General features: G+C 41.4%; 1 long non-coding RNA gene across 1 annotated transcript; it reads right to left on the bottom strand.

Moving 5' to 3' along the window:
• Positions 1–5,543: 5,543 nt before the first annotated feature.
• LOC124855067 lies at positions 5,544–8,830 on the bottom strand. Its single transcript, XR_007034994.1, has 3 exons — positions 8,784–8,830; positions 7,845–7,915; positions 5,544–6,319 (listed from the first exon to the last, which is right to left on the bottom strand). It is a non-coding gene; the product is annotated as an uncharacterized LOC124855067 (long non-coding RNA).
• Positions 8,831–19,820: the final 10,990 nt, after the last annotated feature.

The raw sequence follows: 19,820 nt of genomic DNA, 5'->3' as shown, positions 1-19,820 counted from the left end.
AACCAGATGGCAACAGAGAAATAATCCTGCCCTTTCTGGAATAAAATTACAACCCGCCAGCTGTCGGAAGCCAGTGAAATAACTCAAACTCAGAAAAATAAGCAGGGATCGTCGGTGATTTGACAAACCTTTGGCAGCCAGACATCAGGGTTGGTTTCCTAGTTCCTCAATGAACTTGCGAGTCTGAGGGCTAGAGGGCATTGTGTGAAAAATGTTGAGAAGACTAGCATCAGGGCCAGTTCCCTGGAGAAAGAGACTCTATTCTACGCTCTCTTCCGATTCTTTTGAAAAGGTTCAGCTGTTTCAAAAGACATTGCATAAAAGAGTTCGGTCAATGATGCTGAATTTCCACAACTTACACACGTTTTAAAATGGTCATCTGCTTTCGTGCCCGTGCAAGCTGTGCAGAAATGAATATCTCAGTTCAGAAATACCAAGACTGCCTGTGCAAATAAACATGAGAAGCAGTAAAAGGCAGACCCGGGTACAGAGGCTTGGCAGATCGTATGCAAGTCAGGGATTTCTATGTGATCTCAGACTCATGTCCTCCCTCCACAGACGGAAGAACTCCCCCAGGAGCTCCTGGCTCCATTCGAATCGTCTCAAACAGAAGTGGAGAGAGGCTCTTGAAGCAGCAGTCTTTGTGATTGTTCACATCAGTTCTCCTCAAACCCAGTCGGTTGAGAATAGTTCACCCTCTGAACCGTGCTTTGCCACCGCACTGTTTTTGACGGGCTGACATTCTGACGAAAGAGACAGACATTTTTCTTTTGTAAAATGTTCATGCACATATCTGGCATTATACCTATCCAGAGGAAATCAGGGAAAGGATAGAAGGACAGACAGCAAATGGTTTCTTACAATGCATATTGTTTTAATATAAGTGCCAAATGAGTGGAGGAAAATATATTATGAAATATGACAATGTCTTTGTCCAAAAAATGTGTTTTCTCACTGCCACTAACTTCCTTACATTCCTTCGAAAACCATGACAAATTACCTTTAGAAAGATTAATCGATTTTATGATCTGACAACACTAAAAAATGATAAACAGTACAGATAATGGATGGATGGAGTTAGACCCCAAAACAACCTTGTAGGAGATACAGAAAAATGGCAGTTGGGGTAAAAGTTTTGCTCCAATAAGGTTTGAGAATCTAAAACACCATGAAATCACCTTATGCAGATTTAGTGGCTCTACTTTCTTCTCACTTCACAGTCACTTTGTCTCAACTCAGCTTGAAGACTCAGGAGAATTTGAAAGAACACAATGCTCTTCATCGTCTACATCAAACAACCGATAAGGGAACCCGGTTGGAGGAGTTCCAACAACTTCCACGCTGCGTCCGTGGGCTAAGACGCTCTGAGCTTTAGTGTTTTACTACCGCCTGCAAGTTGTATTGGTCAAGAAGCTACTTTGTCTTACTTTTCTTTTATGAATCTGATTGTGACCCGTCAATATTTTAGATCTGTTGGAGCGTGACAACGATTCAGTGAATTAATTAGCAGGTGAGACACTTTGAGTCAATTCTTCATTAAACTGTCCCTGGAAACAAAAAGCTCACCGCATTATGGAAATGAGAGATAATGAGCGTCAGCAGAGAAAATGTGTCATTTGATTCATTCTCATTTTCTGAGTAGAAATAAAAAGGAAACGCTGTGATATCGCTGGGGGATTCCTTGAAAGTGTCAAGGTCATTCCAGTCTTTGACTTCCAGCAGCAATATAAGGCAGTAGAGCAAGAACAAATTACTTTTGCAAGTGACAATGTCAAATGTGACAAAAAGACGTGTCCTCAGTTAGATAGTTTTCAATGACACGGCTTGGTAACTACTGGACCAACCACGTACTGCACCAGAAGGGAACTCAGTATTGTAATTCTTATGTGTCGGAAAATAAGAAAATGCATATTAAGTGAAATAATAACACTAAATTGACAAAATGGACCTAAACCATAAAACAGTTCTATAAACAAACACCTCTCCGACACGATAGAAAAAGCTTCCTAAAGCTTCACCAGCAAACTGTGATTACTGCAGCATTGACATTTGCACTGCATGTGGTGCAACAGTTGATATAGATTTTCCTGACATTATTTATCTCCCTGGGAGCTGCGGTTTAAAGCCCGTCACATATTAATAACACTTGTGCACAAACCACAGCCTGAAATGAAATAAGGTTCTGGTTGAACAACAAAAGAAAAACAAGTCACGACTCCTATTTCCGTCATGATTTAGTTTTGAAATCACTCTGTAAAACATTAGCTCGAGCTGTGTATTGAAATCCTGTCAAAATCTATTCAAAAAGGAGGAACAATAAAAAAGTCAAATCTTATTTACACAGGAACAAACTGCAGTCGTTCAATCCAAACAAATTCGAGCCTGAATTTATGGAGCGAAGCGACTGCGGCTGCGTCCGTGTGAGTGAGCGGATTTATTACGGCTCCCAACGAGATAAAGAAAAGAGGTGATTTATCAACAGCGATTGCATCTCTCATCAATGGAAGATCAATATTGGACTTGAACTCTGTTTTATGAAGGCCAAGCCACGACTCGCACAAGTGACTCCAGCCACATCCAGTCTCCCCGTGTGATTTATCACCGTGGATTATACTGCAGTTCGACACAGGATCAGTGATGATCTTTAACTTCCCACCACATAAAGGCACGCGGCTGATTTACTAGACTGGCTTTACATTTCATCTCATTGGATTTATTAAGAGATATATGGAGTCACACCCGTTATCTGGTCTTAATCAGTGCGGCTTGCGGTTTATTGCAATCAGTTCGGGCCGAATGTTTCACTTTTACGACAGTATTTTTGCATTCCAGTTAAATTCAAGTATGGGAAAGCAGGCGATGAGAAAGTGAGCGATGGAGTGTGTGTTAAAGCTCCATTTGTGCACGTAACCAAATGAGTCAAATTGTGTGTTGGAGGAAAAAAAGGGGCCATCATTCAGAAAGACATGATTGGTGTTAAAATCCCCCAGAATGCCTCAGTTTCTTCGGTAATAGCTGCTTCGACCTCGGTGACCCGGGTCAGTGATGGAGGTCGAGGGAAAGTTCAAGTTGTCAGACACTCGGGTTAAATGCAGCACGGAAGAATCATTACACAGGGCTGCTGATGGTTGGTGGTTTTACAGAACCAGTTCAATTTCAAAGTTTATTTATTTCATTTCGTGGGGTTTGGTGATGAGGCTGGATCTTTGGGTTTAAATTGGATTACCTAAAATAAAACTCACATATAAGCTGCATGTCTCTGGACAGTGGAAGGAAACCAGTCTATGGAGGAAACCAGCAGAAAACCATCACAGACACGAGGAGACCATGCACATTCACACAGGAAGGCCACTGCATCACAAGGAATCATTTTTCCTAAACTTTTCCATAAACTGTGTCATTGCTCGTGACTTTACCTTGGACGTTGTTGTAGAGTTCACATGTTGCTACTGAGCAACAGTGAGAACCTGGAGCGGCATTTAAAAGGCTTGGAAAGTGACATTAAAAAGGTCATCGGAAGAATTTGATTTGATTTGCTGATGCCTGCACGTAAAATGTCTGGTAACACAGACACAAGGACACATGGACATCAACTAACACACAAACACAAACACACACAATACAAAGCAAGGGATGTGTTGTTCCTTTTGTAATATGTGGTAAATGCAAGAAAAACCCTTTTTCATAAAAAAGGGAAAAGGGCTGAATTTATTCTAGAAACACATCCTCCACATTTGGTTTATGGTCAAATTATAATAGGCTGTTAATCCTTTTGAGGGAGTCTTTAATTTCCAAAATTTTGTATTACTTCACACTTCTTTGCTGTCAGGAGGAAATTAATGAATAGAAAGGGAGGCGAGGATTGCTCTTCACTAAATTAGGAAAATATACAGCACACTGTGCAGGGGCTGAATAAAAAGAGCTGCAAGAGAAGCAAAAGGCAAAAAAAAAATGTTGTTAGTTATGAATAATAAAATCTACTGTTGGACTTGAAATATTAAAGAATTTATGTGCATGTGTGTGTGTGTGTGTGTGTGTGTGTGTGTGTGTGCAGTTGTGAGAAAGACTTGGGAAACAAACTCTTCAGGGAACTTCGGGTGATAAAATAAAAGTGCTGTAAAGTTACATACAGTACGTCTTGAATCTGTTTGCTCTACATGATTTAGTATTATTTACTTTATATAACATTATATTACTGGGGTGCACTTCTCCTCTGTTTGGTTATTATACAGATGATTGTGCCAATAAATCCTCCGATAACCAAATGTACAGTGCACCATTACTAACTACATTTATACAAAACATGAGGCTACATATAGGAGTTGGTTATGTATGTTTTTATGGTAAATAAATCAATTTACTTCCCACTTGCACAATTTAATTTTCAGCAGTGTGTTTACATTGTGTTTATAATAATCCTTAATGTTCATGTTTTAATAACAGTCCCTTCTTTTTGCAGTTGCACTGAATAAACTTTCGTCACAGGGATCAATAATGTTTTATCTCATTTAGTCTCTTGTGTGTGAGTGTGTGTGTCTGTGTGTCTGTGTGTGTGTGTGTGTGTGTGTGTGTGTGTGTGTGTGTGTGTGTGTGTGTGTGTGTGTGTGTGTGTATTCCCAGGTCACCAAGTTCACAGCTCAGGCCAAACACAGCCAATGATCCGAGTTAATGCTGTGAAAATGACTGCTGTGATCACAGCTAATCCTGGGGGCCAGGCGCCACACAGGACAGGTGATTGACTGAATGTGAGAATGGTTAGCATGTGTTCTGCTATGTGTGGGCATTTAGTCGCTAACGACAACAAGCACGAGGCAGTGTGTGTGTGCACACGACAACACTGTGTGTACATGACAACACTGTGTGCGAAAAGACGTGTTTAAATCTATTTCAATGTTTTTCCAAAAAAAACAATTGGACAGATTTCTGTGAACACATTTGATGAGATCTGAGTGCAGAGCTTTTATGGTCCAGCAGGCTTTTAGTAACGATGCAGACCATCCGGTCACCATTCATTCTGACTGTGAATAACACAATGAGCCGCTCTCTGAATTCCATTCAATTTCCATAGAGAGAATTTGAATAGTGAGGGGGGGACAGAAGACGGCCTGACTGGCAAATCAACAGAACCGTCGGCCAAGGGCAGTCGGGCACAGCCGAGTCTTTCATGGTCACAGCGGCGACAGCAAATCAGATTTCCACACTGTCACGATTCTCAACTTTCTTCATGAGGAAATGATAAAGTTCACTGTGGACGAGAGGCAAAACTTTCCAATCATGCACAACTGCAGTTTCAGAAATGAGTGTTGCTCCCTTGCATTTCCCTTAGTGTTGTTCATGCTGTGGACCTGTTGGTCTTTTTACATCATGTAACTAAATGCAGTTCCTGATCACAGCTCCACAGATGCAGTGGAAAAGAAACCAGGAAGTTGCAGAAAGGGACCTAAGTTCAATATTTATTTCCTGAGGTTATTTAAAACAGTGATTTGCAGTATATCAGCTAAAAGGAGAAAAAACCTAAAGTATAAAAATTCCTAGTGCCATCGTATCATACTCAGGTACTCATTTTTTATGTATTAACATTTTATGCTGCTGTATACTTCCACTGCTCCAGATTCCAGAGGTATATGTATGAAGTACTTTGACTCGTATACGGTTATTTGACAGCTTTGGTTAAAAGTTAAGATGAATTTTTTAACAATGGATAATATATCAAGTTCCTAAAATACAACACTGTCCAAGATACTGTTACATCACTGGTTTCCAACTTTTTGTGGTTTCTGACGTCTTGTGAGAAGCAGTTTGTAGTCGGGGTCACATTTCGGATGATTTGTTAACAGCTCAGCCACGTTATGATTTTTCACACTAAACTTCTCACATGGTTTCATTTCAATAAATGTAGAAAATTCTCTCATATCTCACCAAAAAGTAAAAGATTAGAGAAAAGGGAAAACAGATGTGTGCATCCGAACTTTCTCCTTCCCTCTTCCATAAATCATCAGAAACCCTCAGATTCATAAGTCGTCCCAGTATCTAAAACCATATATAAAGTTTAAACAAGCTCCACCTGCAGCAGCAAGATGCTGCTCCCCCTGGTGCTGCAGAATTAATCATAATGTTGTCACACAAAACAATTTATCAGTCAAACGGGACCGGATCTGCACTTGGAACGGGGAGTTTTCAGATTGATGCATTGGTGCTTTTTAAGTAAAGGATGTGAATGGTTCCACCAGTGACAGCCTGTCAGTCAGCTCTTCAGAAGGCGGCTCCTCTTGCCTCACGCCTCCCTGCTGCTGCCGCACTTCCTCAGTGTCTCAGATGACTTCAGGGAAAAAAGGGAAAACACCTATAGTCTTCTCTGCTGCACGCCGTTTCAGCCATGATGGTGCAATAAATGATTTCATTTTGACTGAGCGGTATTTTCCCTTGTGTTATGTGCCTATCTATTTTCTTACATGACCTTTAGTTAGTTAGTTAAGCTTTATTCCAGACTCAAAGGTCTAGACAGTATAAAAATAAAATAAATTACAAACTACAGCACAGATATATTGAACACAACTATCACACTTTCCAAGTTGGCAACAGATACATAGTTTGTAACAACTTTGGTCCACTTCGTTTTTGCATACAATTCCTCTGCAGAGCATTAAAAGGTGGGGACGTTGCTATAGACACAAACATTTTGCTCGCACTTGTGCATCTCGGAAGCTTGAGCAAAATTTCTGAATACATCACTACCTGCCACCTAATGCTTTTTTCAGTTTAGCAGGACTTTGGCTGGACTACAAATTAAAATGAAGCACAGTCGTCTCTAAAAAGTCAAATTTGTACACATAGAAACTCATCCCATGAGTCTTTCCTAATAATGTGACACAGACATCTTACTTCGTTTACAACAATTAGGACATGGTCTTCCATAAAGAAGGAATGTAACTTCTTCTCCGTGCGGTCGATCTTGACTTTATCTGACATAAGCCTATTATTTCTCAAGACGCCCTGTTCTCAGCGGCAACACCTCATATATTTCTGGAAACTTTCTTTCTCCACAGAAACTCTCAGTTTCTCAACATCAAGATAAACCCCTGTCTCTTAAATATTGCATCCATACAGAGCGGATCTTACAGCGGATACTGGATGTGTGAGGAGTCAAGATTGTGCACATGAGCAGATTTTCACTCCCTGAATGATGCATTTCCCTCAGTCCGACATCGTACACAGCCACACACGGTGCACACAGTTAAATATTTCCTCATCTCTCTCTCAGCTGTGTGACTGACAGAACCTGTGCCCATCCAGCTCCCGCTCGCTCTCTCTCTCTCTCTCTCTCTCCACAGACACCTGCACTGTCACTTTCCCTCTCTGCTGTCACTCACCCTCTTCCATCCCCTCTCCTCCGCACCTCACCGTGTCACCACCACTCCTCTGACAAGTTAAGTCTGCAGGGTTGGAGCCAGCCAGGAGAGGACGGCTTGATAAATAACCCTCCTCCACTTTCAACCCCCTCTCTGCATCCGTCTCTGCCGCTTAAGACATCGCGGTTGATGCCCCGGCGAAAGTTACCGCCGCAATCACCATTTCACGACTCCCATCCTGTGTAAATCCAATCGTCCACCTCCAGACCATCCCCACCATCTCACTTCCTGCCAACCCGTCTGGCTCCTTCTTCGAGGAAACGTCTGACAATATCCAAAGCTTCTTCGCTCAGCCCACCTTTTCACTTCCCCCCCAATTTACTCGCCGCCTCCTCCTCTAATCCCACTGGCACCGACTTTATGTCTGTCTGTTGGCTCGTCCCAAGATGCACCCTGATTCCCAGCTTGTCTCGTTCAAATCCTGTTTCCTCCTACCTGATCCTCTCCAATGCTCCTGACTCCTGAAGCCGAGGAGATGTCTTCATATGGATTGTGCTGGTTCATACCTGCCCGGTAGTGAGAGAGATTGAAATATCAGTTAGCAACGAGACCGGGGGGGAAATAAAAAAGCTCCAAAAAGGCTTGATAAACAACTTTTTTTCCTGCCTCAGGCCTCGATCTGTTATCGAAAACAGTCTGATCTTTTCATTTATATCCCTTGGTAGCAATTAAACTTTAGTTTTTTTGTAGTTCATTTTCAAAACCTGACAACGCGGTCAAAATAAAAAGCATTTTGACAAGAGGTAACATCCAGGCCCAGTGTGTTAAAACCTTGGAATAATTAGACATTTGTCTCAGCTATTTTAAAGTTACTAAAAGGTATGATTAAAATTCTGATGACTCCGAGGTTATGCAATAATTACAGAGGAAAAGTTTGGATGGTAACGTTCAACAAAGTTTGGGAACCATTTAATTGGTTAGTTGGTACTTCATCTAAATCTCTAATATAGACAAAGACAATGAGCTTGAGCTAATAATACACAAAACATATAGATTATAAAACAATTGTTTGTGTCTTTATGGAACAAAGATCCCAAAACATGAAGGATCTCTGTGGTATTGTTATTTCAAGTAAGGATTTTCTGGCATTGAATAAAATAGTTGCCTTATGCCTTATGTGTCTCTGTGAGTGATCAGGCTGTGGTTGTCTTCTCTATCAGTCACATTGTTATTGATGCTTTTAGTTTACAACTAATTGAAACTACTTACGAGTGAACTAAGTCTCTATTCAGCTCCTCGTGTTGGAATATCAGTAAAACAATAACCTAATAGTTGCATTTGCTTTGTTTCCAGCGACAGAAAACTATGAAGTTTCTCTTGTGTTTGCACCTAAAGATCATCTAAAGTTCAAAGGTTCAGCTGCTGCACACTTACCCTTTAAGGTGGTGTCACTGGTTAGAGTGTGATACAGGCCAAACAGGGGGGAAGAGCTTCCTTGTCTCCCTTCCTGCTTTTCTTTCTTCCTTCCTGTTTCCTCTCCAGGTAGGAACATGCTGATTGGCTCAGTCCAGTCATGCCTGCTCATTGGTTTCCTCTGACTTCGCTGCCCTATCACCAACCAGGGCCCTGAATTAAAGGCTCAGTGTGTAGAGCTTAGTGACATCTAGTGGTGAAGTTGCACGTTGCAGCTGAACACCCACCCCTCACCTCACCCTCCCCTTCCAAACATGACGACAACCTGCTCACTGGAGAAAGTACAACATGGTTACAGTGGTTATTATACAATCCTATAATCTGCAGTCGTGCATCTTTTAAAAAAAGAATGTGATTATGTTTTCACAGCTGAAGTCTGACAGTGATCAATAGGTGGCATCTGCAGGGACACCGCTGAGGACGGCAAAGACAAAACGCATCTTGGCACAAACCGTGAATCGCACATAGGTTTGCAGCAGGGGTTTATACTGTCATTCAGCTTATAGAATTTATTTTATGGCATCATAAAATTATTATGAGGCCAGATTTTCTTTCCCCACAAGACTCCTGCCAAGATGACAATGTAATGTCAGCGGTATTGTTCTCGTAAGTGTTCCCCGCAATTAACTCCACATTGCCAATAAATCTCAGTGATTTTTGTTGAACCTAATTTCACAAAAACTGTTGAACTGACAAGTTCACGCTGGGATAAGAAACGAATCCCCGGGGTCGGACAAATAGTTTGTCCCTGATCATCGGATCAAGTTTTACTTTGAGGATAAAAGTGGGTGAAATAACAGTCTCATGCTTTTCCTTCACTCTGCCTCGTTTCATTTAACCTTCTGTCAAAAGCGCTGCGGCAATCTTGATAAGTTGTTGTGTTCACTCCATTTACAAAAGCACAGATTGTTTGGGTGTCTACAGTGTGACAGGTAAATTTATCTGACAAATGTCTGTCTCTCTCTGTACAGCTCCCGCTCGTGAATAAATATATGTTCTGTCTGTTTTCTCCCTGGCACAGTGCGTCACAGCAGGTCTATTCAAAACACTGTCACCGGAGTGACTCTCACATCTCAGTCTGTCGCGTTTCAGTCGAGAAAATGTTCCCACAGCAGCTTATATTCACTGGTTTTTATCCCAATTATTCAACATGAAACTTAAAATAATAATAATTCATGACAAATCCTTCAGCTCATTTGCTTCACAGAAATGTGTGACACCATCACTGACGCCCTTTGGACGGTGACATTTTTATAAAAATACACGTTGCCATCAGCCCCCGGAAGTCAGCACAAATATTCCAATTACCAAACAGCAGCAACAGCAGCAGAGTTTCAAATGATTGCAATGTCACTCTCAGGGTTTTTTTTTATTTAGCAGCTGCAGCATAAATTCTTTCTTTTTCTATTACAAAGAACAAGGTGATGATTTGGGTTTTGTCAGTGGAAACTTCACAAACTTGAATCACCGTGCAAATATTTCTGAACAAACAGCAACGACTGGATCCTGAATCATTTTACATCAGAACAGACTGAGGTCTCTCTCTCTCTCCCCCACTTTTCCCGGCTCACCCCAACCGGTCTGCTAGAGTTGGGGGGGGGGGGATTAGGTTCCATTACAGTCCCTCTGGGCAAGAATAGAAATATATCTTACTTCTCTGGAGATGTTTAATCAAACAGACTTTAAATGATCAATAATCTGTATTTTACCCTCTGAATAAATGCAATTTTAAAACAAAATACATCTTATAAAACAGAGAACAATAAAAGTACCAGGGTCGTGCTAACAGTCAAACCATAAAACAGTTTCTATTCGACCCAAAGACACTTCATCGTGCTCTCTTTCAATTGTATTAGCCTTTAAGTTTCCCACATTGGGATATTACACAAATGGCCCATTCGAAAAGAAAGTGTCCCAAACTGAAACAAGCTATTATAATAACCTCCGATCCTATTTCCTACGATTCTTTAAATTGGTTTCTCAGCAGGTTTCATTCAAGACCACGACGTCTTTCACCCAAAATCACCATGTTTGACAGTTTCATCAGAAAAATGCATCACTTAATGAGGCCGGCACTTTCTCCTACGTCTTAAAACCAATTTCCTGTCCACGCTGTTCATAAACATGTTTTATGTCGTACATATAGATGCAAAAATTGTGTTTTCTTTGCAGTCTACTAATAAAACACGTCCCCCCCGGTGCAACAAGCTCACATCTGATCCAAAATATGGGTCTCAGTGTCGTTCCAGGGGTCATTTTGTAACTTATCTAATTTGCAAACAGCCCCTCGGAGCGGCCGCCTGCGATCAGACACAAAATGTCCGTCTGGTGAGCGACATCAATCGTGTTTAACGTCTCCGTCCGCTCAGACACAAAATGACATTTAGTGCGTCGACCTCTTCCCTGTGTCTTTCTCCCCGTCTTCTTCTTTAACTTTGTGCCACTCGGTGCACATGCGTGTGTGTGTGTGTGTGTGTGTGTGTGTGTGTGTAACAGTCTGCCTGGTTGTCTAGCCTCAGCCCATTATCATATTTCATTCAGTCTACTGCCAGTGTGTCCCATCTCTTCTCCAGATTGCTTCTGCTGGATGGATGACTGTGTCAAACACCAAACATGAAGGGGGGGGGAGACAGACATGATTACACTGCAGCTGAAAGTTTGTATTCGCCTTCGATGGGGTTGGACCACGACTTCGGTCCAGACTGAAATATTTTGACAATAGATTCCTGCAGATGAATCCTAAAGACTTGTGTCATCACTTTCATGTCATCTCTTGAACCAAAACCTGCAAAACTACAAGGATTTCCAATTAGGCTGAGTGCTAATTGGCAAATATTAGAGGGATAACACACAAAACTAAGATGGTGAGTGTGGTGGATTTTACCTGTTGAGCCTCAGCACGTCATTGTCATACTTGGGTACTCACAAGCTACTCAGTATATGTGTTGATCCCTTTTAATAAACATCGATAAATAGTGATTGATGAAGCATCATCATATCAAATTTAAAAAGTTGAGGCTGCTCCTCTTTCTCTCTTTCAGTTTTATTCACTCATCCCTAACTTTTGTTTCCCTTTTTCTTATTTCTTCACGGTGAAATCCGTCATTTTCCTGAAATAGCTTCGCTGTCTCCATCATTTCTCTTTGTCTCTTCTCAGAAATCATTTTATCTGGAAATGATAAAAAGCTCTAGCTGCTTCTTTTTTCTTTCTCTTGGTCAATCATTCTTTTCCAATCACATCCAGGTGATTATCCCAGTGTCTGTTTGAATCTCATCATTTATCCTTTATCATTGCAGCAATGTACAGAATAAAAAGGCTTATGCAAAGATCTTATCCAGTATTTTCTTTGTTTTCCCGAACATTTATCCTTTCACTTCTGCCCTCGGAGATTGACTGAGCACAGTTATTTCCCCTGAACACAGATCCAGTCCAGCTTCCTCTCTGTCATTGTGTCACTGGCTCAGTCGAGCTGCTGTGTTGCCAGGATGATGAAACGTGTCTCAGCACATGTCAGTGTTGCCATGGAAATGAGCATCTCACCTAATTTGAAAGTTTAATTTGATACAGGCTGCGAGCCAAGAGCGTCCGGCCTCGAACTCCACGTCCTCAAAGTGAACAACGATGACGTCGATGGGAATGATGATGGCCAATGCTCCATTATCTCGTTTGAGGTCAGGTGATTGTCAAATAACATAGAATTTTCCATACTCAACACATTCAGTCACCATCTTGTCCTGCATGGAAGCATTGTGAATTATTTAAATTCTCCATCTTTATCTGCCTCTCCCTGCTTGTGGACCAATTTAAGACGGTTCTCCGACCATTAACTTCCTCTCATCGCCAGGCAGGAAAACCCAAGAGTAAAGAAATGACCCAGAGAGAGAGACAGACAGAACATCCTGTCCTTTACTAAGATTCTCTAACAAGGACAAATTATATTTCCTCCTGTGTTATTGATGCACTTTGCAAGTGAATAGACGGAGACAGACAAGGAGACATTGGGGACCACAGACACGGGGATGTGTGGATGCTTTTGACCACTTGATGAAAACATGTGATGCCCAGTGGGAGAAAGAAAAAAGGAAAACGCAAATTAGATTTTAATGAGAAGAAGCGTAGGACGCTAATCATTGTTTGGGTTTCCCCCATGGACGCCTTTGTCTACGTCTTTTTCTTGTTTTGTTCTTATTTGGCATTTTCTTTTGCTCTTTGACGTCGTCTCTCCTTCACTGTCTTTCTTTACTCGTCTTTTTATATCTTCTGTAGATTTCCACCTTTTCTTCTTTGTCTTATTTTTTATGTTTATTTTAAGCAGAAAACTTACATCAATGGTTGGTCATGAATATGGGTCTTAGTTTTTAAACAGTAACACGATGCAGAACTCAAGACTCGATGGTTGAAAAGATTTAGAAAAGGATTTATGCTTTGAGAGGTGAATCGTTTTGAGTGTTTAGTTGAAGCAGGGCAGTGGATCACATGAGTCTCTGGATGGCAGAAGAGGTGAAGGGATACGAGACGAGGATCCAGACAGGATTCAGGTAACAAGGATGGAGCTGGACGTGACAAAGTCAGGGTAAGAAATGTGCAAAACTCAGTCTTAAGGGTTTAAATACAGCTGCACTGAAGAAACCCAGCAGATGAAACACAGGTAAATCAGGTGACAACACCCGGGAAGTCTATATATGAATGTGGATGTGTAAGACCGACTGAAAAAAAATATTCAAAGTTCACGAATGACTTCCATTTTCAATCTGAATCTTTAATAACATTGTCGGGGAGAGGAGGGTCTGTTGTCCTCCAGCAATAAACACAATTTATTCTTCTGTCATCGTTTCCATTCAGTGAGGCTGAAAATCACAGTGGCTCTCATTACGAATACAATTCTGACTTGAGGTACATTACCATAATTTAAATACAAATTATAATAAAATAATTCAATACCACCGAACATTAAAATCATAGCTTTGACGAAGGAATGTACAAATAAAATATCAATAAAAATTCAATTTGCATTTAGCCTTTGAGCAGCGAGGAACATACTGTATACACAAGGTTTGGATAAATACTGAATACAAACATCACTCTGTGCACATTCTCTCTTTGTGTGTGTGTTTGTGTGTGTGTGTGTGTGTGTGTGTTAGATCTACCAACAGGACATTTATTTCATTTGGTCATCCAGCCACAGTCAGCGGCAGCATGAAAGTTCTCCTGGAACACGTCTCCATGTGTGTTTCGACTCTCATCCATCACACTCCTCTTTTAGAAAGCCGATTAGAAAATCTGTTAAAATTGCAAATGGAACCCATTATGGTCGGACGCCACCACAAACCTCATTTCTGGTAACGAGTCACACACCAAGGAAACACATGGACCTACCAAAAACAAAAGAAAAGAGAAAAATTCCAGTTCAAGTTGAAGAAAATCCCCTAAAAAATAATAACTTTACACTTTGCAGATGAAAAAAAAGGTTTAACTCAAAGCCACATTTTGAAAATCTAAGAATAAACACTTTGCTCTCTTTGTGGAAACGTGTGGGACTTTAGATACAAAGACAAAATCGACCAGGTACAAATTATTAATTAAGTGCTTTTAAAGAACGAGCAGGTCAGAAAAAGCGATTTAAAGAAAAGAAAAGGTGCTCGAGATAAAACAGGGAAACACTCACAGTAATAAATTAGTGCGGATGCTTATCTTCTCATCTCCCCCTTTGCTTCCCCCTGCTCTCATCCTCAGCACTGGAGAAACCCCCATGATGTCACCGTCATGTAACACCAGACTATCTCTGGTTTACCTCAATCGATCTTTAATCTGACAGCAGGGATTATACCGGGGAGTCCCCCCCACACCCCCCACACCCCCTCCCTGACGGAGCATCACACACACTCCAGTAACCACAAAAGAGGCCAGATGGATACACTCACAAACACCACGGCCCAACTCGGAGAGGGAGTTTCCTGATAGCGGATAATTGTCTGTGTAATTTACAACTGGTGTGGCCCAACAGGCTGAGAAGGAGTTCATGAAAGAAACTCAAGGACGTGTTATCTATCAAAATGTTTATCATCCACCAAGAAAACCATTTGCAGCCACTGTCGATCTCAGTGTAAACATTAAAAACCAACGCAAAAGAGGATTTATGACCCAAACGTGTGGGTGCATGTGAGGAAACATCGAAGCTGAGGCTCGGGTTAGTTCCCATCCTGCACATGAGAGTGTTCAAACCAAGGATTTACTATGAGAACATCGCACTCAGGATGATAATATGTATGAGCATCACAGAGAAGGTTTCGTCACTGATGCCGTTTTCAGACGTGCACTTTAGAAAATGTCCTGGAAATTGTGTCCAGACATTTTCTATACTTTGCCTTTCACATGCTTTGAAGGCAGCAGGAGATGACATATGAATTCCGGATGTGACCAAAAATCACGTCGTCTTTCCATGGCTCCTCTTCTTCATCCTCAGATGTTTGTATCCTTTCAGGTTCATTCCCGTTGAAATATCATCAACACAACAACTCACCCACTGTGATTTTTCTAGATATTTTCCTGCTGTATTCTCACATGGACTCACTCACGGACATTTCCCGGACGTTTTACCACACCGTGGCAGGAAGACTTCCCGAAAATGTCCTCAGCAACTGATTCATTCTCATATTCAGCCCTCTGGAATATTTCAGGAGAATGTCCAAACCTCAGCAGATCTTGAGGGGCTCACGTTGAATTTGATTATTTACTGAATAGGTGGGATCTTACACAACTAGGATATTTAGTGGATGATGAAGGCTGTAGCTGCAGTTTTACACACACACATCAATACAGCAGTACACACACACACACACACACAACACACACATCATTTAATTATGTCCATTCTGAAAGATTGTGCTTCACTTGATTTACATCCATTTCGGGAAGTGTGTCATTTATATGTCACAGCGTAAAGTATGTGTGTGTGGAGATCAGGAGGTTAATGGATGTGTGACACGTTGGACTTATCTTAATAATGTGGTTTTATACATCAACTTTATTATAGATACTACTGGGGATGCTACACAAAAAAAAAAGTTTGTCCATGACACTTTAGCTCTGCAGAATAATCCAATATGAACATTATGATGCTGGAGAATGCAATTACATCACTTCATGAATTGTCCTGAAAGGGAACCAGGAAAATAAATCAAGATTAATAGCAGCTCACGCTTCCTCCTCTCGTCATTTGGCAAGATGTCCCCCACAGCCGTATACACACACTCTAATTATCAACGTATACAGTAAATTGTAGCTAGGTAAATGCCAAAATCATTAAACTACACAAACTCAGAACATTTGGTTAATGGAACTAGTTGTTAATATCATAGGCAGACGGGTTGAAATCCCATTATGCTTCAATGAGGAGTTTTTTATTGTACTTTAATGGTAATAGTGTTGATTTCAAATACAATAAAAGGGTTTTTAATAGACACCTCATAATGAACATCTCAAAAATAAAAATGCAAATGATATAATGAAACAGCTTGATGCTATGAGAACTGTAATTGGTCTCTATAGTCTTCAAATGAAATTAACGGGTTCTTACTGTCAAAATATCTAAAATCTAATTAAAACCCTGTGTTTCTCTAAATGTTGTGTTTCCATCATGTGTTATAGTAAAAGAAAAACAATAATAAGAAATCAAAAGCATTGATTTTACAGTAGAGCATCTTATTAGCTGTGTTCTCCTGACAACCATTAACACGATGACAAATAGGCACCATGTGCATCTGGACTAATGCTCATGCATGTGATTTATCGACGTGCAAATTAGTCAAGTGGCACAAAATGTGAAAGCTCTCTGATTACTGATTCAGTAAAGTACCCAGTGAACTGAGACGCTTTATCTCACACAGTTCAACGGAGGGAATTCATCTTGGTGACACAAACAGTGACGCAACATATTACCTCACATGCACTATTCACGTGGCCGATGGTTAGGTTTATGATCATGTTTTGGTTTGGTTTCATTTCTTCTCTCAGTGTGGTGAGGCAGGTTTTTTTATTTGCAGATTTTTTGCAGGGTTCACGATTTGTCAAGTAAGCATTTAATTGAGAAGTAGTGTAAATATGATTTGAGCAATCTAAACAAAACTAGATTTTAATCAAATCATGGAAAATGGAAAATGTGTCAGTGCTGTCGTTGAGCCTACGTCAGTATCAGTATCTGTATCTGAGGCACATGATTTTCACAAGAGGCCCCAGTTTATGCACTGATCTTGGTTTAAAAGGCGATTAAAATCAAAATATACAACATAAGTCTAGTAGTTTTTAGACATTTCAATAAAGACGTGTAAATATCATATCTTCAAGTGCAGCATATCTTCAGCACCTGTTTTATACGAATCTAAAGATGACCCGAGACGGGGCAGGTTTATGGCTGCAGTCCTTCCTCTGAGGCCAAATCAGCTCGTGATTCAAAACAGAGCGCTGTCTGGCAGATGAAGCATCTTAGTTATTCAGGTCTTTCAGGTTTCTCCTAAAACTCTGCCAAAAGAAAAGAACAAAATAAAAAACAACCCGGCAACCAAGTCAGAAATCAACAGCAGATCACATCCTGTTTTTAACTGGAACCACATTGGATCGGACCGTTAATTCCCCTCGCATGTAAGCGGTAATGAACTATGACAAAGCAGTTGTTCATACATTGTTTCTTTTATGAGCACGGCTGACTGAGCTTGAGGTTATTTAAAACGTCTTGTGCAACTGCGCCGGGCTCGTTTCCACCGCAAGAGTCGGCAAGTCGCGGTTTTCATGGGTGTTTTTCTGATACTGTGGTTTTTCTGTGAAGTCATACGGTTGAAAAGAAATTGCGATCGTAAGACAACCTCAGTGTGAGCACCGAACAGATCTGTAATCGTTTTACTGTGGTGACTAATGCATTCGTTTCAATTGACAACATTGTGAACTTTGGTCATTGGGTTGCATGATTTCATCGAGATCTCTGAATGGCTCCTTTTTTAAAAGTCAACCCTCTAAACTTGGTATCTTTACACACATTATACAAAGAGGAAAGGTTGTTTGCAGTGCACCTAATTCATTTAAAAATGTCAATCGCACAAATCAATAAGAGGAATACGTGGAAAGCTCCATTAGCAGGACGCCGTGCTGTGATACATGATCTCTGAAGCACGCGAGGCTCCCACTCGTCTTCAACCTTTGTGGTCACCGTCGATGAGCGGTGACACCTCGGGATCTACGGCGCGCGTGTGAATGTGAATTCGTGGGCGTCTGTATCTGTTACTCCTCGGCGCCGACGGTAATGCGGCTGCTGATCTGATCTTCAAATGTCAGGTGGTTCATTATTAAACCAAAGGGCTGTGATCCCACCTGTCATTTAGCTGCCTTTGAAGGTCAGCAGCTTAAAGAGGACTCGGCTCGATACCTGACACAAACTCGCACACACACACACACACACACACACACAGGCATTGCACACTCCCACGCGAACACACGGACACAAACACACTTCAATAACTCTAAACGTCTGCTGTCAATCACCTCGCTGCCTATCACGCGTCTCATCTCTCGGCCTAAATGTGAATCTAATATCTGCCGACTTAAATAAAACAAAACTTCATCCACCTGATTGTCCGATTCCTGCAGGACTTGATATATGATATGAAAGAAGCCCACAAGCAAAATGACAGTCGCCACATTCAAGCACACACCTCGACTATTATACCTGCGTGACCCCGGGCCTTGGATTTTAAAACACTATATATGCATTTTTAATCTCAAAGATTGCCTTTTTTTTCTTTTAAATGCATCCATCACTGTCACTTCTCTCTTTCAGATCTTTATAATGAGAGCCAGTAGCCTTTAACCCCTCCACAATAAACTCTCCTCTCATCTCTCACTCCCCGTTTTCCCTCCATCATACAAAATTCAGCAGTAAGGAAGACTTGTGTAAGAGAAGGGGTCAAGGACTTGAGCTGTCATTAGCATTTAGATTCAAACGGGTATGAGGTTTGGGTGCGAGGCGGTAAAGATGTTCGAGTGGCGGCGGCGACGGAGGGCGGGCGAGAAAGCGTTGCGGGGAAGACGCGGCACGAAAAGACGGCAATATGAAAAAAGAGAGACGAAGAAGATAAAGCTGTGGCAAAACTTGTTTTTCCGAGCAAATTCTAATAAGAAGTGCAATTTGAAAAATGAGAGCGAGTGACTGGATGAGAAAGTGGGTTTTAAGGAGAGAGGCGGTGAGATGTGTTTGGATGAGTGGGGGAATGTGATATGAGGAAAAAGGCCAATAGGGAGGAGAGAGAGACTGAGGACTTTCATCTTCCTCACTCTCATCTTTCATCACGGAAAAAAGAAATTATCTGTGAGGCAGAGAGATGGATGTGAGATTCTGGAGCGAGAGCAGAATGCTGGGAGATTCAGTTTGAGTGTTTTGTTGGACTGGAGCATCGCGATTCTACTGGAGACGAGCAACACGGTATTAACCTAACTTAGTTAACGATTCTTTAAAGTCACCAAATGACACATGCCAACCGAGGGAGAAACAACACAGAGACAATCAATGGGAAACTTATTACCAGCAGCGTTTGTGGTGATGCAGAGTTTTCTCACGGAAGCTGTGTCCTGCATCCTTTGGAGGCTGCTTCACATCGGTACCACTTCTGTCCCACATCCAAGGTTCCATTCATAAATAAATCTGTCCGTCGATACAGGGAAATGGGTGAATCTTTCTCGGGCAATCTGCTGACTCATTACCTGCCATTGATGCTGAGCTATGCAGAAAGTACCACGGCAACAGCAAGGACGGGACCAGTTGGTGATCCAAACAGGAAATCCTCCATTGACCCCCGGCTGTCTCATTTTGGTTCAGCCTCCAAACGTCTGCAGAGGCGAAGACAAAGGTCTTTATAAAGCGAGTAGACTGAGGACGCAGCCCCTGAAAGCTTGTGTCTGCAGGTGAGAGCTCATGTTCCTGCATTCCAGATGGAACTCGATAATCAGTCAAC

The sequence above is a fragment of the Hippoglossus stenolepis genome, chromosome 18 (genome assembly GCF_022539355.2).
Source record: "Hippoglossus stenolepis isolate QCI-W04-F060 chromosome 18, HSTE1.2, whole genome shotgun sequence".
In the NCBI taxonomy this organism is placed as follows: domain Eukaryota; kingdom Metazoa; phylum Chordata; class Actinopteri; order Pleuronectiformes; family Pleuronectidae; genus Hippoglossus; species Hippoglossus stenolepis.
Note: the sequence above shows the minus strand (reverse complement) of the source record. Positions and strands in the feature narration are given on the sequence as shown.